A 7,207-nucleotide genomic window follows, 5' to 3' on the forward strand; every position below is an offset into this window, starting at 1 on the left:
GAAGAAATCTGCGGCTGAGGCTCATCGAATGCTCTCAAATACTTATGGTGAGGCCGCTATTAGTGAAAGAACGTGTCGTGAGTGGTTTCAACGCTTCAAGAATGGTGATTTTGACGTCCAAGGTCATGCTCTGTATTTGGTGGGACCAGCTCGGCGTAATGTATTATGAACTGTTAAAACCGACTGAAACAATCACAGGCGATCGGTATCGAACGCAATTGATGCGTTTGAGCCGAACATTGAAAGACAAACGACCGCAATACAACGAGAGACACGATAAAGTGATTTTGCAGCATGACAATGCTCGACCCCATGTTGCGAAAGTGGTCAAGACATACTTAGAAACGTTGAAATGGGAAGTCCTACCCCACCCGCCGTATTCTCCAGACGTTGCTCCCTCTGACTATCACTTGTTTCGATCAATGGCACACGGCCTGGCTGACCAGCACTTCCGGTCTTATGAAAAAGTAAAAAATTGGATCGATTCGTGGATAGCCTCAAAAGATGACCAGTTTTTTCGACGCGGGATTCGTACGCTACCCGAAAGATGGAAGAAAGTAGTGGCCAGCGATGGACAATACTTTGAATCATAAATGTATAACCAGTTTTTTACAATAAAGCCTCGAATTTCGGAAAAAAAACGGCGGAAGCAAAGTTGTACACCTAATACGTAAAAAAAATTTTAATTCATTTTAATCTCGTTTGCTGGGAAGAGAATTACATTATTAATAAAATAATTTTCTTTAACTTCCGTACTTCTTATTTTTAATAATAAAGCGTTTATTAATCCAATCCTTATTCGTGACAATATATATACATTGCTTTTTCTCACAATTTTACATAGATGTGATAAATTAACTTACCAAAAATAGTCAAAACAATAGGCAACAAAAGCTGCTCCAACATGTAACACATGTACCTACGTTTCTAGTGCTCTAATAAAACATAACAGCGAATTGCGCTTTTGATTGATTACGCAATATGCGATAAATACACCTCATGGGACTCTAGCTTTTATGTCCCATGTAGCGGATCGCGTGTAAGTAGAGAGAAAACCGCCAACTCGTCACGTGACTGTGGGTGATTCTGATTGGCTGGGATATGGATTACACATTTGTGCTCCATGAAGAGATACTATAATCTTATCTTATTCTATCTCACAGGTTACGATTTGCTGCTTGAAATTTTGTAGCTCCTTTCATTCCATTTTTGCTTTCAAAATCAGTTGAATATCTATCGTAATATTAATGCAGGACCTGAAGAGTATCTGGCGTTCAGATTATTTCTAGATAAGATGCCAAATATGTAATTTGAAGAAAAAGATTGAAATTTCTCATCTGCGAGGAAGTGTAGTGATGTTTATTCACAAGTCATGTATTTATTTTACAGTAATACAGCAAGTTGTCGACGAATATTATCCGCAAGAAATTTAAATAATTGTTGAATACTTTTTTCTGATTTATTGATACACTTTACGCAACGCAATAAGGCATCTTATACATTTTTTTGCCTTCGTTAATATATAATATATAATATATAATATATAATATGTAATATTTCAGTTTCTTTATATCCTTCTTTTCGTCTCTTAGTCTTATGATAAAATTTCGAAATGCGGATATATATAAATATGAAGCTACAAGGTTTCCAGCTTACAAGCTATAATCTTAACAACCTTAATCTTCTCAGCTCAGCGGCGGAGTGGGAACAGAGCAAAGAGTGGGAAAAGGAGTAAAAATGGCGGATACTCATATGCCTTATAGTGCCTTAGTTTTACTGGATATCGATTCTCTAATTTTTATCATGGTGAAAATGTGAGCCATCTCACATCGTGATTTCCTAACTTTCATCATAGTGCAATTGCGAACAATCTCAGAGAAGTTCGACAAGAAATTTCTTGTTGAATGATAAGATCCGAGAAAGAAAAGCTGAGAAATAGAACGAGAGAGGAACTACAGTCGACTGAATTGACAGTTTTAAATATATAATTGTTCAAAGACAAAAGTAAAATCAAATGGCAATACACATGGTAGCAATTTTGTTACTGGATGAAAAGGATGAAAAGGCCTTTGAACCACATACGAGAATTACACGAAAAATGCTAGAGATATTCATTTTCAACAGAATTGACTTTGTAAATAATAGCAGAAAATCATTTAGGCCCAGTTCCATAACTTACGGTTTACTTTTAGTCATTTAATCGAAGTTCGACTTATTCGTCATCCATTTAATTCTAGAATTGGAAAAAAATTAGAAATAAATTGAACTTATGGCCGTGATCCGATTTACGCTACAATGCTCATGAGGATCGTTTGTCTTCGTTCAATATTTGACAAATAACAAGGATGAAATGATTTTTAAGCGTTATGAGCGTGAATCGGATCGCCTATGTTTCACTTCACATTTTCATGTTTTTTTTCCCACACTGGTAAATCTAGTGATTTCATATTTTCACTTCGTCGTTACCAAAGACATAGACCGATATTCATAGTTAGATATATTATATTCAAAGTCGTTTTAAGTACGGTTTTAAGAAGCCACGAACTAATTAGAAGGCTGCATTAGCATCCTAAGACATTATTTAAGACGATCTTGAAAAACTCGACTATGAATACCGATCATAGAGAATGGACTGCAAGATCCATGTGTCAAAATGGTCGTTAAAAATAAGAGAGAGAGACCGTGGAAGACGGCCATCTCTGTCTCTTTTTATTCAATAGCGTAATGGGAGAGAGAATGAGAAGGAGATAAGCCATCTTCCCTCTCTCTCATTATTGTCGACCACATTTGAATACTACTTAGAGATTGCGCAGTCCATTCTTTATGTCTTTGGTCGTTACATGACAAACTCATGAGATGAAAGTGCGAAAAGTGAGTGATCTCACTCGAATTACAAAATCAATCCCCTGATTATTGATTAATTATGCGACATGCGATACGTGGCAAATATGCCTCAGAACTCCAGCCTAATGCCGACTGCAGACCAGAGTATCGATTATATAAATTTTCACGAAACTTTCATTTTTTCACTTTTTGTACATACCAATCTCACGTGAAAAGTTTTACTTTCAAATGATATCAGACTTAGTGATTATGTAAAAAAATTATGAGAAAGTGAAATCAGAAGAAAGTTACGAACAAGTGAGATCATAAGGCGAATTTACATAGTTCCTCTTAAATGTATGAAAATTTAACAAGTGTTTACGGGTGTATGTACAAGTATGTATGCACATACGTATTTTGATAGGAAATCACATTGCATTATTTGTTGTTCCTTATATATATAATCGAGAATAACAATGAATGTAACTCAAAAACAGAAGGAAATGCTGTTCGACATAATATCAAAAAAATTGGATATTGTGCGAGGAAGAGTGTGAAATTCTCAGAGCCATATGGAACTGGTAAAAACATGTTATTTCATTACTCTTGTTCATGACTGTATATAAAAAAACAATGTGTAAAACTCATAGAAGAATGTATGGGATAACATACTACAAACCCTAAATTGGGACCGAAGAAATCGTCATCTGAATGGAAAAAGACTATTTTTTCCACCTGTTTCATAAATTTCTATTTTTTATTATAATTCTCATTTTTAAATTTTCATGTGATTTTTATGTACTTCATATTTTTATCTTTTATTCATATATTTAATTTAATATGTGATTTAATAATAATTTAATATGTAATTTAATGATAATAATTTATCACGCAAACATTTTCTTAATATGTGAAGTTTTCGCCTCAATTGCAAGCTCTTTCTCTTCGTTCGCACCATTTACGACGAGAAACTACGCAATATCCATTTCAAATATATATTTCAAATAGGACATTTGATATTTGTCGAAAGCGAGAGAGAGCTAGTGCAGTCTAATACTGGAACAGAAAACAGAAAAATTAAAAGATCGAAAAAGCTAATTCATATCAATTTATTAAAAAATAACTAGAATTTCACATTTTTAGATATTTCGTTACTTGCCGAAAAATTTCCCGTGAACTATTTCACATTTTATAACAGCCAAAAGTTACTTAATCGCTTGTTCATTACATTCACGTTTACATTCACGTCATTGAATTTGTTCACTTTTTGTGTACTCATTCTTAGAGGAAACTTTAAATAATCGATACCCAGAATGCAAGAACCAACCAATTACAGTCGAGCATTCCCTTGAGGATCGATTCGGTAGGTGAGTTCGGCATTGCAAATCGGAGACGTCCGTTTGTTCTTTTACCTCGAAAATCGTTCGGCAACTCGCATCTTTCTGCTACATGTCTCATCTGCGTCGGCATTAATATTCTAGTGCCAATCGAGCTGTTCAACTCCAGATTCAAAGATCGAGCTCGTAGAGCTAATACAGATTTTTGTGTCTAAATTAAATTTATGACCTGTATATTTATGATAATGTATCTAATTGATTCATTTATACATAATGTACATTTATTTCTTTTAATACTTCTATTACAAATAGTGTATTTGAACTGTTATGTCTGAGTTTACAAACACTCAAATATTTATTTCTATCAAGTAGAAATTGATTGAATGGAGTACATTATGTATAATATTTAACGAGGGAAGTAAGTTTTTAATTCTTTTCCTCTTTATGAATTTGAAGTTACATATTTATGAAAACAAAGAATTTGATACTTAATTTTTAGAAAGCTTATGGAACATATATAGAATGAAATAAAATTAAACCGTATTAAAGACTAAATCAAGTATATAAATCAAGTATATAACTTATAAATTGCTGAAATTTATTTTGCAATATAGTATTTTCTTTTAAGAAAACACTTTGCATATGAATCTGCTACATTCATATGTAATAATATATAATATTCATATCTATTTTTAGTATATAAGATTATTATCAGTTTCTAGTAAAGTGAAAGACATTTTAATAGGATATTTTTTATTCATAAAAATAAACAATTTCATTTTATAATCTAACCTTAAAGAATAGTTTACAGTTATGTAGCGTTGGGAATTAATTAAGACCCTGAGCACAATGGAGAAAATATTACGGAGGAACCGTATATTCCGACGTAATTAGTATCTGATAAGTTAAAATCTTAATATCTATTCCTGTTCATAATATTTCCTCCTTTGTGTACAGGGCCTAATTCTTGATACTCGGATTGCTCGAAGATTACGTAATCAAACTCGCTTGCAAAATTTGTAAACAGATCTAAGAGAATAATTCTGTGATACGCGAATCCGCTTACGCACGATCCATTGTATAGGACATCATCCTAATCACACCTTAACTTTTAGTGAAAATGTAAATCATCTCACAATGGCTGCGTTCAGCGAATTTAATAGTTGAGCGAATCCGCTTATGCACGATCTGCTGCATGGGATATTACCTTTAAGCCTATTTTATAATGACCATAACGTAAAACCATAACATAAATCGCAACACATAAAACGCAATGCTTGTTGAGACAACCAATCAGAAGCGCCAATAGTACTATCGACTGATTCTGATTAGCTGTTACGACAAACGTCACGTATGCGTTTTACATTAACGCGACTTAATATGTAGATTTCTTTTCTGATTTAAATAAAACATAACTAAGTTCGCAGCGAAATGAACTATTTTCATTTCTTCATGTTAATCCATGAGAACAAGTGAAAAAGCGCATTGATGTAATCAGTGTTGATAAGTTGCACGTTGAAATGAAATGAAGAAATGAGGAAAAAGAAATTGTTATATAATTTGTTAAGGAAATTGTTAACAATTAGATAAATTGTTTATTTAAGCAACAGAATATTATCAATAACAATTGTAATTGCTTACGTCAAAGTTACGGCTAACCATACATCGGGCGAGAGAGATTTCCGATTGCTACATTTTCTCAACTATGGAGTTACTAATTCCAGTAGCATTTTATATTGTTCAGGCTAGAGTCGAATGTAAGGAAAAAATTCTTCATGATCAGTTAATCTAATTTCGCGAAACAGATTAAATAGGAAACCTTGTTGTCAACCTCGATTGATTGATCTGATTCACCAATGTCTAATTTTTACTTTTTGTGTTTGCAAAGCAATCATTTGAAGCGCAATACTTCGATTTAATAATAAAATAAAATGCGTTATGAAGCCTAACTTCTTCAAATCCATCTTTAAACTTATGATGAATTCGATCATTCGCACTACACATCAGTGCATATTAAAGCACTGCTTTATCGCGATTTCGACTGGAAACACCAACATGCACTGGTGCACATCAAGACCATTGTATATTGTTAATACCTATCATCATAGCAATATATGTTTCGTCAGCAATATATGTTCGAATTCGAGATTCATGAAATATGAACCTTATTACCGATCTATAATACTGGTCGCGTGCGGTATCATAAGGTGTTCAGTATTTGAAGAATAGTTTTGCCATTTTTGTTTGCATCTTTCACGATTTTCGAGAAATCTATCCAGTTTGAGGTGATTGATTTTCATTAGAAAGCACTCCCTCACAGGGAGATAGTGGCAAATTGCATCTTGTGAAAGCCCATGTCCAATCAGGATATCACAGGGTGACCAGTTTTCTCCAATCTCTTTCATGCTTTGGAGCTTTGATGTTCCTATATCGAATCAAAGAAGACGTGTCACGCAGTTTTCCACTCTCTCCCTGTGAAGCTCTCTCTTTTTTCTTTGTGCTTTTTTGGGATACAAATGGCCACGTTTACCTCAATTTTATTGCAATGGCTTCCTTTTTGAGTAGTATGAATAAATATAATGTAAATATATAATAAAAAACAAATATTAAATATTAAACATAAATATTAAATATTATAATATTATATTATTAAATAAAGAAGAAAGTGAAGAAGAAAGACTGAAGGCTAAAAGATTGGTAAGGCGTTATGCAAAATGGAGAACAAAAAGGCAGCAAGAAAAAATGGTATACTTAGTCTGGAAGTCTGGATATATGCAGGTGAGGATTTACGGAAGAGGCTTGTGAAAGTACTACAAAAAGTGTGGAATACAGGCAAGATGCCGCATAACTGGAAGGAAAGTATAATTGTCCCTCTACAAAAGAGAACATGAGGAGAAAATAACAAAAATAACAAATTACAAGAGTATCTCATTACAGTGTACGGCGTATAAAATATGTGTAGAAGTAAGATACAGACTAGAAAAGGAAGTGGAAATCAAAGGTATGATCCCAGAAAATCAAGCTGGATTTAGAAGAATTTAGAAGAT

The sequence above is a fragment of the Atta cephalotes genome (assembly GCF_000143395.1).
Source record: "Atta cephalotes unplaced genomic scaffold scaffold00026, whole genome shotgun sequence".
Taxonomy (NCBI): Eukaryota; Metazoa; Arthropoda; class Insecta; order Hymenoptera; family Formicidae; genus Atta; species Atta cephalotes.